At 41.7% G+C, this 18,077-nt stretch overlaps 1 long non-coding RNA gene across 1 annotated transcript; it reads right to left on the bottom strand.

The window, feature by feature from the left end:
- Positions 1-4,282: 4,282 nt before the first annotated feature.
- Positions 4,283-4,992, bottom strand: LOC116789046. The gene is made up of 2 exons (XR_004357864.1): positions 4,867-4,992; positions 4,283-4,448 (listed from the first exon to the last, which is right to left on the bottom strand). It is a non-coding gene; the product is annotated as an uncharacterized LOC116789046 (long non-coding RNA).
- Positions 4,993-18,077: the final 13,085 nt, after the last annotated feature.

Below are 18,077 nucleotides of genomic sequence, written 5' to 3'. Positions count from 1 at the left end.
TTACTTCTGAAAATCCATTTGCATTATTCAATGACAGTGTACTACACAAGAATGTCTGTTGAGCAGGGTGCTGCTGTGGCACTGTGTGAGATCATATGGCCCTACTGTCAGCAGAATAGAAACACTGATATTACTTCTGTTGCTAAAGAATATTCAGCTAGAGGAACTGGTGCTGTGTTTGGCCATCTGTCACGGCCACAGAGCAGCCACCAGCAGGATATAAATTTATTGTGGAGATTGTAATGCCAAGCCCACACCTTGCATGATGTTCTTGGAGCTGAAAGAGCTAGAGTGCATCATGCTGAGGCATGAAAGCTGTGAATTAGCTTGGGTTCAGGAGGAACATAGCCACATCACTCCATGCTATTAGTGAGCAATAAACATGGAAGCCATCAGAGTGTTCTGCGTTGCATAGAACTATGGGTTCAGAACTCAGGACTGACTCTTCACCTCTTTCCCCACAGATGTTATAGACATGCCTCAGCAGCTTTGCTGAAAACTGAGCAATGTGTAAGCACAGAAGGAAATTTTACAAATGGAGAAGAGGAAGCCAAAAGCAATACATTTATGATAGAAAATATTTTTACCGTCATATTATTAACTATAGGGATTCACTTCTACAATTATCACAGAAGTCAACACATTAAAAGTACTCAGAAGATTACAGAATGCTTGCATGGATAATGGGACATGCAAGGTTACTGTAAACAGTGTAAAATGGATAAAGAAGTTATAATTCTATAAACCAGTCTTTAATTGCCTACAGGAAGATGGAACTTGCCCTGCCCTAGTCATCAGTGATGACCCTACATTTTCTGCATTCTTCTCTGAATCTCTGCTATTGGGTACTCTCTGAGACAGACTTATTTTCACATATGTATATCTTACTTTCATATATCACTTGGGTAGTTCTTACATGGTCCTCTGTAATCCCTGGATTCTGTCTGCATGGAATGGCAAAAAGACAGGAAGATTTGATCATAGGGCAAGCAGGGAGAAGACCCTGAAAGGAACTGAGATTTTTAGAGAGAAATATTTCTGGATGTTTTTTCAACTTTTTTTTTTTTTTTTCATCTTTTGTACTGCCAACAGAAGCTGGAAGAAAACAGGGAGCAAGTATGTCAGAACAGGGAGTAGCCCAGTTGTGATGCCAATCTGCAGTTGGTCTTAATCCTGTGAAACTGCAATCAAGAAGATACATAGCTAAACAAACAGGCCAGAACCTCTCTCCTGTTAAACATTCAAAACTCAAAGGACTACTTCCCAGGCATCACTAATGATAAAATCTGATAAAATCATGAAAGAGCTCAGGGTGTGCAAGAGCAACCCACAGATTTCCAATTACTGTTCTCTAAAGACAGTGTTACTTACGGCAACCAATACCAAGAACAGTCATGCTGATGGCACTCTTCCAGCAAAACGTTATCAACACTCTACTTCTGTACACAGCTAATTATACCATGCTTAAATGCCACAGGGAGATGGCTGCTCTATCAGGAAATGCACAGAAACATATGCTGCCATATGGAGGAGGCAGTCTTCACTGGGACCAACCTCTGTGTGTAGAAGGCCTCATAGCCCTATTATACTGTTGCTTATAAAGCAAGTCCCCTAGAAGGTAAGCAGGAAAAGGAAAAAGCAAAAAAAGTGGCAAAACATTTCTGTCCAGCTTTCAGCGTGACAACTGGGAAGGAAGGTTATCGTTCTCTGCAGAAGTCTTGATTTCTAGCAGTGTGTTTGTAACCAGACAATAAATCTCAATTATAAATAACCAACGTCAGGCTAACCAAAACCCATTTTCATTTTTATCCTCAAAGAACAATACTGAATTTACAGTGGGCTGATTTTTTGCAGCTCAACTGTCTCTGTCCTTTTTCTACTTTCCTCCAGATATGAGAAAATGAAGGGAATCCTTTGTTACTTGTCTGCGCACTAACCGCATACTTGGATGGCTGGTGTAACTATCAGTTGTCAGCAGTCATTTACATCAGTTGCAAAGTGACTGTAAAATGATACTAAGTAAGAATGGAGGCAGCTTTCATCAATATAAAAATCACAAGGTGTTAAATAATGAAGTTGTCCCACTCTTCATCTCTGCTTGCAATTCCAGCTAAGAATTTGCCTTTACCTTGGCACCTGTTAAATTATATCTTTGACATGGTTGGATCTTGATGGTTTTAACACCAAAGTCTCTCAGTTCTCTGCACCAGTGAGGAATCAATATGTCACTGTTAACTGGTGCAGCACAAAATCTGCGTAGAAGAATAAAACCAGTTTCATTACACACATGCAATTTACTTTGAGGGCCTTTTCATAAACCCTTCCTCCCATGTCTTGCATCCACTTCAGGTGCAAGTTTCCATGAATCAGGATGAAATGGGAGAATGGGTTAAGAAATCTCTCAAAGCTGTAGTCCGTAAAGCTGTGGTTTACCAACGAGAAACACTTAAAACAGCAGTGATAGAAGAAGTGCTGAGTGGGTGTCAGCTGGAGCTACACGTACAGTCTTTCCTGTTTCCTATTCAAATTCTTGCCCTGTACCCATCACAAGAGATTGTGTAATCCAGTTCCACTGGAGGGTGTAAAGGCAGAAAACAATGACAGAGGCAATTGAGAAAACCACACAGGAGAGTCAGTGCGGAAATGTGATTCACATGGAAAGTGTGTGACAAACAATTTCAGCCCTCAGTAAAGGGGATGAGGCAAGTCTGCTTCTGAATACCACTGTCAAAAAACTCCAAACATCCTACTGCCGTGACACATCTTCCTGAAGGACCTTTAAAGGAAAAGGACTCTTGTTCTAGAGATACTTGTTATTAATAAAAGCTCCTGTGATTTTCAGAATATTCATATCCACTATTTCATGCCAGCACTTTCAGCTTGCTGAAGGCTTCCTCACAGGCACTAGAAATGAAGAAGCTTGGCTAGCTGTGGTGACTTGGAGTTGATTTGCTTCGATGTCTAAGGTTCAAAATACAGTTGAAGCTTGTCCCACAGTTAGAGTTTTAATTAAGATTTTTTATTTCTTTGCCTCTCTCACTTCATATGGATTCTCTGATGTTTAATAGCAAGTGAATTAATACTGCCATTCTCCTTGAAAGGACACTTACCTCTTCCTGACTGTTCCACTTCCAAAAAAAAAAAAATCCATAGTTGCTTAACAATTTCTGATACTGGTGCTTCTGAGAAGTTTCACTGAAATTGATTCAAATGGTATCAGAACAAATTATATATTTTTTTTTTTCTTTTTTTGCCATAGAAAAGCAGGCTGCAAGTGGAAAGCAATAGTTAAATTGTGAGTGTGTGTCACTGTCTGTGCAGCACAGACCTACAGGTACTTCTGCCCAATATGTATGGTGCTGAGAATCTCACAAGCTACATCCTAGTAGTTTTTGTAGCTGGTCTGCAGAACGATTGGCATGCAGCTCAAATTGTTGGTGTAAATATGGTTTTGTAGGGCTGTCTGCTACCTTGTGGTCTTTTTATGCTGCTATTTTGAGCTTAAAATTAGGGCAAAACTTTGTTCTAAAAGTGTTGTAATTGAACCTGATCTGTATCCTGTAACACAAATACTGTACAATACTGATCATTTAGCTTTCACAAGAGCGCCTATAAACTGGCATAGTTGATGCAGAAAGCTCAGTCAGAAATGGATGCTTTTGAAGAGTTTCTACTGACTTGGTATAACACTAAGTTATTCCCTGCCCTCTCTCTACCTGTTAATGGGAACAGTAATTCCTATTTAATAAGGGTCTTGTAAGATTTAATATCTGCAGAAAAAAATTAAAGTGGTAAAATGGAATCAGACACTGAAGTGTTACTCTGTTCTGCTCTTGATGGAAGGGATTTAAGAATTTCAATTATTGCTCTCCAGCACAACCTACCTTTTGTTCATGGATGGATGCACTAATGAGCAAAGCTGGACGTAAGCTTTTGGATAGAACAGTTTTCCATTTGAAAAATGCCAGTTTAACAGAATCAAACTATTTCATGGGAATGTACTTGCTTAATTGAATTTTCTGGCAGAAATCTGCCCATTTCCTCATGGGTTCTCTTGTGTACCTGATCCGTGGGCAGAATTGAGAGCCTGGCAAACCTACCTCCAGCTGGGATACTACAGATTTTCCTGGCAGGAAACCTGGAAGCCAAGGAGCCCTGTTTAAGCCAGGGCAAGCAGGACAGCTAGGATCCCAGCTGTGTGGCAGCAAGCCTGAAAGGAAAGTGACGGCAACTTGGAGCCACTGGGACAAGCCTGTTTCATAAAAAAACTCAAAGAAAGGCATTTAGATTACATTTTTCAAATTGAACCATTGAAAGTTACAACTTTTGGTCTCATTGAAGAGAGTTTTGCTGTTAGACTTTTTCCCAGGGTGGGGTTCTGGGTTGCAGGCAGACCCACAGTCAAGCTTATTGTCTTTGTTTCCCTCACTGTTGGTTCATGTTCACACCTGAAGGAGAGAGAGGAAACAAGATCAATTCAGCAGGAGGAGAGAAAGTGCCTCTGAACGTTTGTGCTGATAGCAGCCCATCTGGACTTTTTTCAAGGACAGGTGGTAAGAGAGGGCCACATTGATCTCCTTAGAGATTTTCCATTGCTCAGTCCACTGGTGTTGATAGATTATGTGAAGAACCAAAGCAGAAGGTCAAAAGCCACCAATTACTTAAAAGAAAAAAAATCCAAAATGATAAGCAGCCAGCTGGCCTGCTGAACAGCATACAGCGTTAGACAGACAATATAATAGAGCCACACTCCCTAGTGATCTCTCTAGGCAGTCAGAGGCCACCAGATAGGTTTCTGCAGGTGCAGCTGTATGTCTTGATAGACCTCGTATGCGCTGTGCTCAACTGCAGTTCCTATGTACCTACTTTGATTCTTTCTTTCCTTCCATGACTTTCAGTGGAGTTTGCATCAGACTCTCAGCTGCTGGAGCCATCAAACACACATGTTCATTTCTCCCTACAAGTCTCTAGAGATGTTAATCCAGCTGCTCCCCCAAGTATTCAAGCTGTATAAAGGGCAGATGAAGAAAGACAGTGGGAGGAGAGGAAGGAGTTCATAAAGATCAACCATCAAGCACTACAAATGAGAAATGCAACCCAATAAATAACTGAAAAGGCCATGCTTCCTGGTGTGTGTCTGATCTCGGTTCTCAAGCTCTGAAGCCTGCACTTTCCTTCTATTTATAAAGAAAAAAACATTTTAAAGCCTCCAAAACTTTTTTTAATTTCTTGTTTTAGAGGGCAGATTTTCTACTGACAATTTCAATGTGTGACCCCTTAAAAATGCACATCTTCCTGCCAAGAGATCCAAAGCTCTGCGTAGACTTGGAAGATTCAGAGCCAAAAGAACATCCTCTTCTTTCCTCACAAATGCACAGTTAAAATTGAAATATTACTGAAATCATTGGTGGTAGCTCTGAGTACACATGTGTACTGAAGTGGAGGCAGATGAATGAAGACTAAGAAGGTCATACTGTTTCTTCACCTCTGACTTCAAATTTTGTTGTAATAACAATTGCTAATGATTTGCTAGTAGAGCTAATTACAAAGAGGTCAAGAGGATGAGAATTTTGCAAACAATGTTCTCTCTCTTTAGAAGATTAAAACATGTAATAATGTTTCCTACAGTCTATCAAGAAGAGGATAACTAACCTGGAACATCTTCACAAAGATATGCAAAGCTTTTCTAGGAAGTCCTCATCTTTCACAGATTTTTGCTTTAATTTCCAAACTGAAGCATCTCTGGTTGCTCATGTACCTTTATACACTTCAGCAAAATGCACTCACATGAGGTAGAGCTGAGAGCAGGAGCTCCTGCCAGTGCTCTCTTGCAAGAGAAGAGGACACTAGCACAAATAGCAATAGAAAATGCAGGGGAACAGGTACACTTGTAGAGTTCTGGGGAGAGGATGCAAGACTCAGGGAAGGCTAAATTACCTCTGGTTTTTCCTTGCATATCTCTTCCTTTCATTCTCTTTGATCCTTTAGTAAGTGCTGCCTGTGTCTGTGTTTTTGAATTTCCCCCAAAGGCAGAAGGTGGGGCTTTGCTTCAGAGAGGGGAGCTGCCAAAGAGAACAGTGTTTTCCAGGTAGGTATGACAGTAGGCTCTGGCGAGAGACAATGGCAGCAAGAGGAAAAAGGAGGTGAAGATTCAGAAAGAGACCCTCTTTCTTTCAACTCTTCTTTCTCCCTTTCCTCTCACCTGGGCCCTTCGATGGTGTGGGACTATAGTCTGGATAGCCAGTTCTAAGAAAAACACCCTTTCACTACTCCCTATCATACCAAAAAAACCTTCCTCTTTTCTTGCTGTCAGAACAATGGTAGCCTATGTTTGAGACACCAAAAGCTTCTTGAAGATGCAGACTAGGAAATACATGCAGAAATGTGGAAGTGAGGAGAGAAACTCAGGTTTGCAATAACTGAAAACTGGGCCTAGAGTAGCCTGATTTGCTACTTTACAACAGGCCTACCTCAAAGCAGCTGTTAGTTCTTTTCACCTCCGGTCTTTTCACAAAAATTGCAAGAAGATCTAAAGAGAACTGACAAACCATTGGAATACCATGACAAAACAGAAATGTGAACTTTATCTTTCAAAGAGGTTTCAAAAGCTGGCACAGACTAAGAAACAGTGTCTGAGGAATAGCTCAGTCAAACTGACAGTCCCAAATCTCACCTTTCACAGAGCTTTGCTCATCCCAGACCCACACTTTTTGCTGAGCAAAAAGCATAATGTCATGTTAATAATGAATAGCCCTGTGTCTCCTGTACTTAACACTGGAGCTTTGAGCAGATCCACAGCACTTTATAAATTATCTATTGCAGCTGATTCAAGGCCCGCTGGGAGTGTTCTTGCAGCAAGCATCTTGCTTGCCTGTAATGGAATCATACCATTAATGCAATTTCAATTAGACACACATTACAGTGCACAGGTGTCTAAGCAAACAGCCTACAAGAAGCCTTCCCCAGGGACTCATATCCTAGGGAAAAGGTGTGTAAGTGGGACACTTTCCAAGGGATCTTACAATTGCACTAAAAAGGTGCTAAAGAAACAAGCAAACCACCACGCTGGAGTAGAAGGAGTAACGTGTCTGTAACTGAAGTAAAGGTGGTCTTCACTTGCTGGTAGCTAATTCCAAACTTCCACCTTTTTGGTTATGAGGTGAAGAACTCTCCCATGCTTCATCCAGTAATCATTTCAAGAACCAAAACCTAGCAACATTCTTATCAGCCTCTGAGTCTGTACTCATGTTCCCTGATAGGAAATCCTCATCTCCTTTGGAAACTGTGTAACTGTCATTCATGGAACAAATATTCAGTGTCCCTTGGTCTGGCTGAAACTGTGAGCCAACTGTGTTCCTACAGAAGGAACAGATGCTCACTATCTACATACTTACTCTTGGAATAACAGTTCAGACTGCCAGAGAGTTGGCACCAGTAGTAGGTGGCTGCACGGCATTATCTTGCCAGCTCTCTAGCCAAACAAAACCTTTGGTGTATTACAAGCAATGCTAGTCTCCCTGGAGCACAGGATATCAAAGTCTCACTTCAACCTATATAAGAATAAGCTCTTCCAGTCTACTGCTCAGATCACCATTATACAACCAATCTGACCTGCAAGGACCCTATCTCTGAATGTGTGGATAACTCAGGGGAAAATGAGAACACAGTGTCTATCAGTTTTTGTTCTCCCTACAAGTCTGCCAATGAGGCATCTAATTAATGTCAGTTATGGTTCATGTTTTTCCAAGGGAGAACTGAATGAAAGATTTGCTAATTTATTTCATGCAGGGCCTACCAAGAAATATCAGATATTAATAACCACTAGTTACTGTTGAGCTGAACTAGATTTGAAACGGCAAGTTATAGACAAAACCTTCCCAGTCTCCTTAGCTGTCCTGTCTCCTGCTGATCACTCTCATTAATAAATTCCTATATCAGTGACAGAAATATGAACCAGACTGCATTTACATAATGATAATACTGGACCAAAAGAAGTATTGCCATCAGTTAAAACAAGAACTTTCTCAGTGATTTTGCACACACACACACACACCCCACCATTCCCTTTCTTTCTGGGCCTGGATTCATCAGCTTGTGTCTTTCTTCTCTCATGTCTGTGGTAGTCAACACCTGGGGAACCAGCTGCAAATAAACAACTGGTGCTTGAGCTCAAAGTCAGGTTCCTAATCATAGGGCATTTAACAACCCATACTCTCAATATGCTGTCTCACACTCCCTTTAGGGGCATTCAACAGAAGTGTGTTGCAATTCCACTTGATCATGAATGGTACCATTCCTAAACTCTGCACTCTTCTGTCATATGAACACAGATACTTATTCCAGATTCTCCAAAAATGGAATAAGAGGGATGACATGACAGACAGACCTGTTCTCCATTTAATGTTTATTGAGGAACATTCCAGAAAACCAAAGAAAACGATATTTTAATTTGCAGCCTGCTGTCTAATTTCCTTAGGTAGCATATGTAAAGTGGTTTGCTTTCTCAGTTACCTTTCACTGAGCACTTAAAAGTAACAGTCCAGTGATGGACAGACAGCAAGAAAACCACCGTCTTGTCATTCACCACCCTCATGAAGGACACTTGATGCTGCCACCTGTTACACCTTTTTTTGACAAGTAAGTAACCAGAGTAGTCCTCCCTCACACATGCCCTAAGTCATGGAAAAAGTGGGCTACTTCCAGCTTGTCTGAAGTTGCTCCAGGCAGATTCTTGTCATTACTAGTCATCTGTAGGCTGGCTTCTAAAAGCGGAACAGCCTGGGCAGATGGGGCGGCTACTGCTCAAGGCATCAAGGAAAATAAAATGCTATCACAGTATCTCACCTCTGACAGCAACAGTAGCGGTCATGGCCTTGAGAGGGGGCGGAGCATTAGACCATACAAAACCACTTCCAGACCTCACACTGCTCCAAAAATGACAGTGCATATGGAAGAGCTGCAGGATATCACCTGACAGACGATGCTCTTACACTTTCAGAAGATGACACAGATTTGTGACAACTGTCAGAAACTACAAAACACACAATAAATCACCTTCTTCCTCCATTTTAGATACATAAAAGGTGTCTTCCAAAACTACTTATTTCACCCTCATCATAGTTTTCTTTGAACTCTGCTAATCACCACCTTTTAGCATACAAAAGAAGAGTCAAAGCAGAAGGACCAATGCTTTAATATGGGCTATTGACTGCTCTTTGTCCTTTCTGAATGTGAATCAGATACACACTGGCCATTTCCATGGCTGTAAATTGTATTTCCCCTTTGAACAGACACAGAGAAAGAAACTTCTTTTAACCTGCATATCCTGCCCTGCAAGTAACCCTGCAAATCCTTTTCTTAGTACTGATGCTCTGAGAGAAGTCTAGAGTAGAAAGATCTCTTGGTGATGCTTTCCCCCCAAAATGTGCTGCTCCTCTGACAGTGCATCCTGCTGGCCCCTAAAGGATAATTCATGTGCAAGGCTACAGTTTTAATTAGAAGTTTCCCATTTCAAAACTACCAAAGGATTAAAATAATTGCGAAAAGCAAGACAAGCTGTGCACCCTTGAGGCTTGACAAGCAGCACAGGGTGAAAAGGATACAGCCCAGGTGAGATGGAAAATTCCACTGGTTCTCAACTTCTCTGCCCTTAACCGCAAATATTTTGCGGACTGTAAATCTAATCTGCAACCTTCCCCCAGCAAGGGGGCTCAAGGCTCAAGAAGTGCTAAGGTTATCACCTCATTTCCGAAAGTGCTCATGGAGGGAAACAGCTGGAGTTGTTCAGCTGTTCCTCCAAATAAAGGAAATGAATGAAAATGAAGTCCTGTAAGCATGCGTGAGGAGGGGAGACTTTGCAAGTGCTGAGGGCAACTGCAGAGAAGAAGACTCCTCTGAAGGAAATGCCTTTAGAAGAACATTTATTCTAATGGAATAAAACAGGTTAGGAGCAATGAGATTGCCTGTGGTATCCACCATAAGATTGCTGAGGGAGGCTTGGAGGAAGCAGCAGGGAACTGAACCAAGGAAAGATGGCAATGGTTGCAGAGGCTGTGCTCATAGATTAAAGACTGTGAGCCTTGTAGGTGACTACCCATGAAGCACTTAGATGGTCAAGACATCAGATTAGCATCCAAATGGCAAAACAGCTGTGTTTCTTGGTCCAGAATACTGTAAATTGCATGCAGAGGTTGAGTCAGTGTCTGCTGTAAGTCCATCCAGGAACTGGGACACTCTGCATTCTCATTTATAACCTTGCATTACTGCAAGTGAATGAAAGGGAAGGGTGGTTTCTGTGTGGTATCCAGCTGATTCAGAGACTGATTCCATTCTGCAGCTCAGTTTAGGATTTAAGGTCCTTACAACTTTCACTGCTCTAGTTCAGAGCCCACTGTGCCCTACGCCCAGTGCCTCAGCTCAGCCAATGCACACACACTGACACTGTTCTTGGTTGGCCTTCCTGCTACTCCAGCCCTGCCTTGTCTTGTTTGAGATTCAGTCCTGAACTCTTTTAGTTTCTGTTCCGGTCCAAAACCTCAGTGGAGTAAAAGCTACTGACTGCAGCAAAATAGTGTGAACAAGTCTGTGGAGGACTCTCCACCAGCAGGACATTTTGAGAGGATCAGATAAACAAATTCTCTTGCCATGACCTTGTCAAAGCCTAATCCCAAAGCTGCAGAGATGGAATTATATTTGCACTTCCACTACCTCCCTGGCTGCTGAATTTTCATGACATCTTGGGTTTGGCAACAGGAGGCTTAAAACTTCTGTTTCTGATGCCTAGTGAATTCATAGACTGTGCTTGAGCCCATATACAGCTGTAACAAGAAGAGAGAGCTGAAACCAATGTCTCTAAACCACAAAGACACAGTCTCCTTTCCTTTGAACAACTCATAGGACAGCTTGTGCACCAAACTACTGTATTTCTCCAGGACTGATAGATTTAAGTGGCATTTGAATGGCTTGAAATGCTTTCAGGAATGCTTTAGAGATTCAAAGAAAGATAATATTTTTCTCTGCCTGAACTGTTGTAATTCTCCTTGCCTTTAAGATATTTAAATCATTTTTGTTTTAACCCACATTTCTTTTTGAAGCCAACTTACTCTACAGGAACCTTGCAGAAGAAAATTCCCAAATCATGATTAAGAGAAATTACATATGGACTGGATTCCAATGAGAGTGCATTGCTCCAAAAGGATGGAATGAACAGTCAGCCTTTCCTGAGGATAATGGGAGTCTGAGTCCTACTGGATGGAACAGAAAGGGAGGAGTCCCTTAAACAAAAATGTGGGTAGATTTCTTAATTGCATAAAAAACTTTAAAAAACTTAAAAGCTTAAAAAACTACCACTAAAACTTACTGAAAATCTCAAGAAACTTTGAGGGACCCAGAATAGTTGATTCAACTTTCAAGCAAGAGACACACAAAATCCTGTTCAGCATGTAGTGGTGAAGGTCAGGATGTGAGAAATTTGCCTTCCATCTACTTGGGCAAAACATGCTATACACATTTATGCCTTATTATGATGATCTCTAAATTCATTGAAAGGTTCACTTGAGTATTCCAGCACCCAAAAAAGACAAAAGATTTGGTGAGAAACAACTGAAGTGTTTCCCTAAGAAATCAATGGTCTACCATTGAAGCAAAAACTCCTCACGAAAGTATAAAGCTTTTTTCTTCTTCTTGAGTAGGAGTATGTTGTTGGATCTCTCCAAGCATGCCTACCACCTACAACGAGTAGCTATAATTACATGTAATTTATGTGTAGCAAGCCAGCCGTCTTCCATACCTATTAGAGCCCCTATCTGCCTGCAGTCTGCCTGTCTGGTGCTGCTCAGAGGTACTGGAAGGAGGGTCCAACATGCTCTCAAGAACAGCCACCTCTGCACCAGGGCCCTTCCTGGCAGTATCACTATTTAGTCAGGGTGCCTGGTTTTGGGATAGTGCCAGGCTGTCCCTTAAAATGCACCAGGCCTGTTTCCACTTGCAAGAAGACATACAAAAAACTTTGGTGAATGACAAAATAATCCCATCTATGTATTGAGTGGTTACTGGAAAAGGATTGGGATACCATCAGGCTTAGCTCACTCAGCTTACCGCAAACTAATGATGTGCAAAGAGTTCTTTCCTATAAAGCTTAGACCTGCAAGCAAATGTCTCATCTCTGAGATTCTCCTTTACCAAACAAATCTTCATCAGAAGATGTGAGAGGAAAATGCATCATGTGTGAGACACATGTGAGTCTTTGCTGCTGGAATTTGGGGTTGCTGTAGAATCTCATACTGAAAGGCACAGGCCTAGTCCATGACAAATCAGCACCACATCCTCCCGACAAACTGTGGTTAGTTATGGGTTTCATTCCTAGCCTTCCTAGAAATGTCAAAGCTTCTAGTCTACCTTTACCAACTTGCTAACAAACTGCAGGTGTTTTTCTATGTATCTGGGAAGACTAAAACCTGTAAAATTGTACTCTTCATTCCCTACCGCATTCAACCCAGCACACAAATACAGACCCGAAAATATTTCCAGAAAATCCTGTTATCAGCTATTGCCCTTTTATTCTACTGTTGGTGACCCTGACAAATATAAATCTGAGACAATATAGTCAATACAACAGTAATGGCTACAGGCTACTCTTTAAGCTTCATGAAGCCATGAAGTCCTGTTTCTCTACAGCAGGGCAGCAACTTTTGATGGTATGCCAAGTAGTGACTGGAGCTGGTTGGAATTTTTCATTCAAAGTTGTTTTTAGCCTCGTTTACTAGGGAAACAAGGAATAAGAAACACAGTTCTTCTTTTGTCCATTTACCATCCCAGCAAAACTTTGATTCTGCTGGCCAGATTAAAGCAAACTGAAGCAGAGGTTTTGGCCCCAAACTATGCAGCTTTTACAAGTTAGAAAATAACTCAGTGGCTGGATATAGGTTAGAAACCCTGCCAAGTGCACTCATCCTGTGCTGAAATAAAACTTGGGGCTTAGCAGATATGAGAGACTCCACAGAAGAGGACATTGTTATAAATGCTCCCACCATGAGAACATCTTTGAAAGCTACTTACATCTTATCACAGCTCAGACAACCCTGTAAATCTTGGGAGAATTGTAGAAAGCTAGGGTCAGTCGTCCAGTGTGACTATTAGTTTGTTTCATTAGACTGCTTTTCAGAGCTGTAATGTTAACTAAAAACAGATTTTCACAGAACTATGTATTTTTAGCAATTTTTTTTGTTGTATCACTGACGTTCTTAGGCTATTAGGGAAGAAGGCAGTCATCTTTCTTTTAAAAAACAGAGCAATATCACACAATCAGATCTGAAACTGGGACTCAGACATCCTGGCTTCTACCCGTCCAGCACTCTGCACCGGCTCTTCTGCCTGTTGGAGACCCACCTGCACTCCTCTACAGGTAAAGCTGTTTACAGCAGATTATTTTGCACACACATAATCATTTTCATGGAACATAAGAGGATATATACGTGCTTGAGTATCATAGTTCTGCTGAAAACGTTAAGAACATAAAATCAGTCCATTTGTAAACTAACATTGTGAACAGGCTGAAAATGCAGATACTTAGTTTCAGCTTCCAGATGTCTTTGACACCTGCAGGTACAATCTAGCCCCACAGATGCACCTGCTTGTGACCCCACCTGTACTCAGACCGTGTCACACAACTACTGCACAAATACAAGCACTGATGTGCCAAGTCCCAGATGCACTCCAGACCCATAGCTCCAGTTTGCTCTGGGCTTGCTGCCATTTTTGTGAATAGCTTTTAGGTTAATCACTGTACAAAGAGTGCTGCATCCCTCTAGCTTTAGAGTGCAAAGACTTGCATAACTGCTCAGCCTCCAAAGGAAATGTCAGGATATTCTGGCCATCATAAGATGAAGCTCATGATATATCATTGCGGTCTTCAACATCCTCATGAGGGGAAGCAGAGGGGCAGGCACTGATCTCTTCACTCTGGTGACTAGTGACAGGACTCAAGGAAATAGCATGAAGCTCAGTTGAGAGAAGTTAGATGTCAGGAAAAAGTTTTTCACCCAGAGAGTGGTCAGGCACTGAACAGGTTCCCCAGGGAAGTGGTCACAGCAGAAGGCTGTCAGAGATGAAGAAGTGTTTGGGCAATCTTCTCAGGCACATGGTGTGATTCTTCCAGTATCCTTCGCGGGGCCAGAAGTTGGACTTGATGATCCTGATGGGTCCCTTCCAACTCAGGATATTCTATGATTCTATGATTCTCTATAAAGCAACTGCTGGAGCTGTGTCTGCCTCATGATTCATTTCTACTCTGTACAGATACTAGAAGTTGAACCTTTCTGCCTTCCCTCTTTGATATTCCTTCCCTCTTCTTCTTGGCCTATGCAGAGATAGGCCAGTTTATGAATGGCCACATTGTAAACCATCATCCCACAAGGCTGGAAGGAGACACAATGCCTCCTCTTTAGGAACAGCCCTTGTGTTACAGAGGTTTGTAAAACAGACAAAGACTGTACAGGACCACTTCTTCAGGTGTCTTTGTCAAAGGAAAGATCTTTTGCTTGACTACTTTTTCCTTGCTGTTACCATCTTTACTCTGTGCAGCTCTTTCTTTCATGCAAGTTGTTGAACCTCCCCCCAAAAGAAACTTAACCACGTAACAGAAAGAAAATTTCTCCATACATGTGATGCTGCCCTTTCATCAATCAAAGGAAAGACTAAGCATGAGAAGGATGGGGAGGCTGTTTGGGGAAACCCAGACACTAGCTGTCAGGCTGTTGCCAGCTCCCTTTCAACATTTTGTGGTTTTAACATCTATTAGTATCAAGTTGCTCTGGGTCTCTGACCTATATTCAGTACCCTTTCTAATCTGAACTTTACTTAGCATAAGAGTATTCAAAATACCTGAACAGGTGCACACTTGGGAGCCACATATAAGAAAATGATCATCAGATCCTATCCTAAGAGAGGAACATCCTCCCACGTCCAGTAATTGCAGCATCTCCAGTAAAAAGGTGGTGACCAATCAGCAGGCCCACAGTGCCAGGCATCAACTTGCTTTGCCAGTTATTCATGCCACTGGCATTAAAGACAAGGAATACTTATACACAGAAAGAAAAAAAGGAAAAGGAGGGGAAAGAAAAATAATTGAATTAGCTGAAAGTAATTTTACGTGTGAAGGGTTGAAAGACCTTGCCAATATTGTCCAAAAGAAGGGGCTAAAAGACAACTGAGATACTCTGGCAGGTTTCCTGATTACCAGAGAAGTTGTCTCTCAGGAAGAGATCCACTGAACAGTTTGGTCCCTAGGCCAGCCACAGAGCACACACGAAGAAGTGGAGACAGAGAGAGGTCAATCCCTTGCCCTGTGGTGGGTGAGCTCATGCTGGTTCTGCTGGCAGTCCCAACCCCTCCCACTTGGAAATGGCAGTCATACTTAAAGGATTATCACTTCATTCAAATTGTCATGTTCTTTTCAGCTGGATGGAGAATCTAGTTCTCATGAACTTTTGAGTCAACATTGTGTTCCTAGTGCAGGTTGCAGTAAGAAAGGGAGATGGTCAGGGTCTTGTGAAGAGATGGCAGAAGGAGATTCCTGCCTTTCAGTCAGTGCAGTTAACAACTACCAAACACTGCCTTTCTGCATTGTTTGCAACTCTCTGCAGCCTCTGTACCGCAGAGCACTCTGAGCTTTGGCATGATAAGTGAGAGTAAATACTGCAGTAATTCACATGCTTCCCTTCCCCCATCCTGACCTTAATGGAAACCACATGAGGAACACAGGACACAGGAGAAGATCACTGGAAAAGGCAAAGCTATGCAAAAAATTAGCCACTGAGCTGATGGCATGAAAGCCTGGCACCTACCTCACACCTCTCTCCTGGCAGGGAGCCACCCTGCCCCCAGCTTTCCTGGGCACAGATTGCACCTCCTGTCACTGCTCCCAGGTGGCAAGTCAGTGAGGTCACAGAGCACCAGGAAGAGAGATAGAAGGGGCAACTTGGCAATCCTGCTCCCAATCCTTCTGCTACTCTATTGCTAGGGGGAATCCGCTACCTGCACATCTCCAGTAGGATACTGTTATTACTATTACTAGACTCTCAAGCAGACATCCATTTTCTCATGACCCAAATAAAAAAAAAGGAAAGTAAAAAACCGGAAGAAAATAATTTCTTCAAACTTTCCAAAACAATTAAACTTCAGAGAACAAGCCTGAAGCATTTCTCTCAAAAAAGCAGATGCTTAAAAAGCTCTGCACGTACATCAAAATAGGGCTTAGAACGTCCTGAAGGAAATGTGTAACTACCTTTACAAAGCTATCACACACAAAAGGGAATTAACATCCATAAAGAAGAGATAATCCACAGGGTGAACTGACCTACAATGGTTAATATGATTCTCTACAGACTGTACAAATTGACCGACGCAATGACTGACTCTCATAGATTTAACTGGGTTAGCACAGTTCATTGAAGAAAGGCTGCCATCATCTTAAATAGTCTCTAATATGCTCTCTTTTTATACGTTTTCCAATTCATATAGTTTTCAAGCGGAGGTGATATAAGGAATTACTGTGACTGAGTTACAGCAAGGTATTGCAAAGCATATCTGTGTGTGTATGTGGGTGTGTGTATGTGTATGCATGTGAGCTCACATGCCATATGGTTGCTCTTCCCACTACCTTTTCATTGCATTTGGTGGATTATTGACCTTAAATTACATTCTTGGTGTGTCCTCTTTCTCTACAACATGAAGGAGCTCACACATCTCATCTTCTCTGAAATCTCTAATGAATTATGGAGGAAAGATGTTTTGTTATTAGTGCTATACTCTGTGTCCTGGGGCTTCAGAGCTCAGTTTACAGCTTAACCACAGCCTTTGTGTGTGCCACACTGTGTGAGAAACACCTAACCTCACTTTGCCTCAATCTCTTTCTCTAAAATAGAAGCAATATCAAACACTTAAAAGAGTCTTGTCTGCGGCTCCTGAGAGCTTTGAAATCCTCAAAATGAAGCAGAAGAAAAAGAGAATTTTTTTCTTCAGTTATTTTGAAAGGCTGATTGATAAAGATGATGCCAAAAGAAAGGAATAAGAGTCCATTTGTAAAAAATATTGTGAGGTGAAGAAAATGGGAATTTTATTAATTGAAGCTCATCTATTCAAGTAACATTGGAACAGAAACAACACTGGAAACAAGAAAGATGATTCTGTATCGATCATGGGATTCATTATAATTTTTCAGTGTATGCATTTGAAAGATGCAATGTCTACAGAAGTGCTCCCTAATGTATAAAATCCACTAGCTGCCACTCTCAATTAAATGTAGTTAATGAGATCTCTGTTCACCCTATAGCAAAGTGGGCTGTGTCTCCATAGTTCATTGAAAATGGAGTTGAAACATGGCTGGGATTTTAATTGGTTATTGTGGATATCACCACAACATGTCTCCTATGGTCTGTCTTGTGTATCTGAGGTTCACAAAATCCAATAAAGCATTTAAACAAAATCCAATAGATGTCTGAGGCTCTGGGCTTTAATACCAGAACATGCAGCAGATGTACACAGAAATGACAATTGACAGGATATCCCTTGCTGATCTATACATAACAAAGGAGAAGTAGTTTTCACAGTTGTATTCCCCTCCCTGAGATGCAAAACGGCATGGTTTTATCACGTGTCAAACAGGTGCAAGAGAAACAATTTAGAGCTGTGTTGCTCTAACATGCCACAACAAGTCGCCTGGGAGCTGCCAAGGGACAATTGTTCACTTTTTCTTTTGGGGAAAAAATGGCCTGGAGGAAGGACACAGCTTGTCAGGTGATTCTAGCAATTGGAGGCTGACAAGGCTGCTGGTGGTGGCAACTAGGACTGTGTGGTCTCCTGTGGTTTTCTGGTCAGAGATTTTTATGGTCTCGTTTTAAACAGACAAGTGAAGTTCACCTCTCACCTCTCAGTGGAAGATTTTTACCATAAGATGACAGAATGGAAGGTGGTCTCAACTGAAATTCATCTTCACTTTATTTTATGCCTGGGCTTTCTGTTCACCCCCAGAAACAAACTGACCTCTTTCACTGACCTCTTTCCATAGCTTGCTTAGAGTT

The sequence above is a fragment of the Chiroxiphia lanceolata genome, chromosome 6, assembly GCF_009829145.1.
Source record: "Chiroxiphia lanceolata isolate bChiLan1 chromosome 6, bChiLan1.pri, whole genome shotgun sequence".
Lineage (NCBI taxonomy): Eukaryota > Metazoa > Chordata > Aves > Passeriformes > Pipridae > Chiroxiphia > Chiroxiphia lanceolata.
This window is presented reverse-complemented; position numbering and strand designations above follow the sequence as displayed.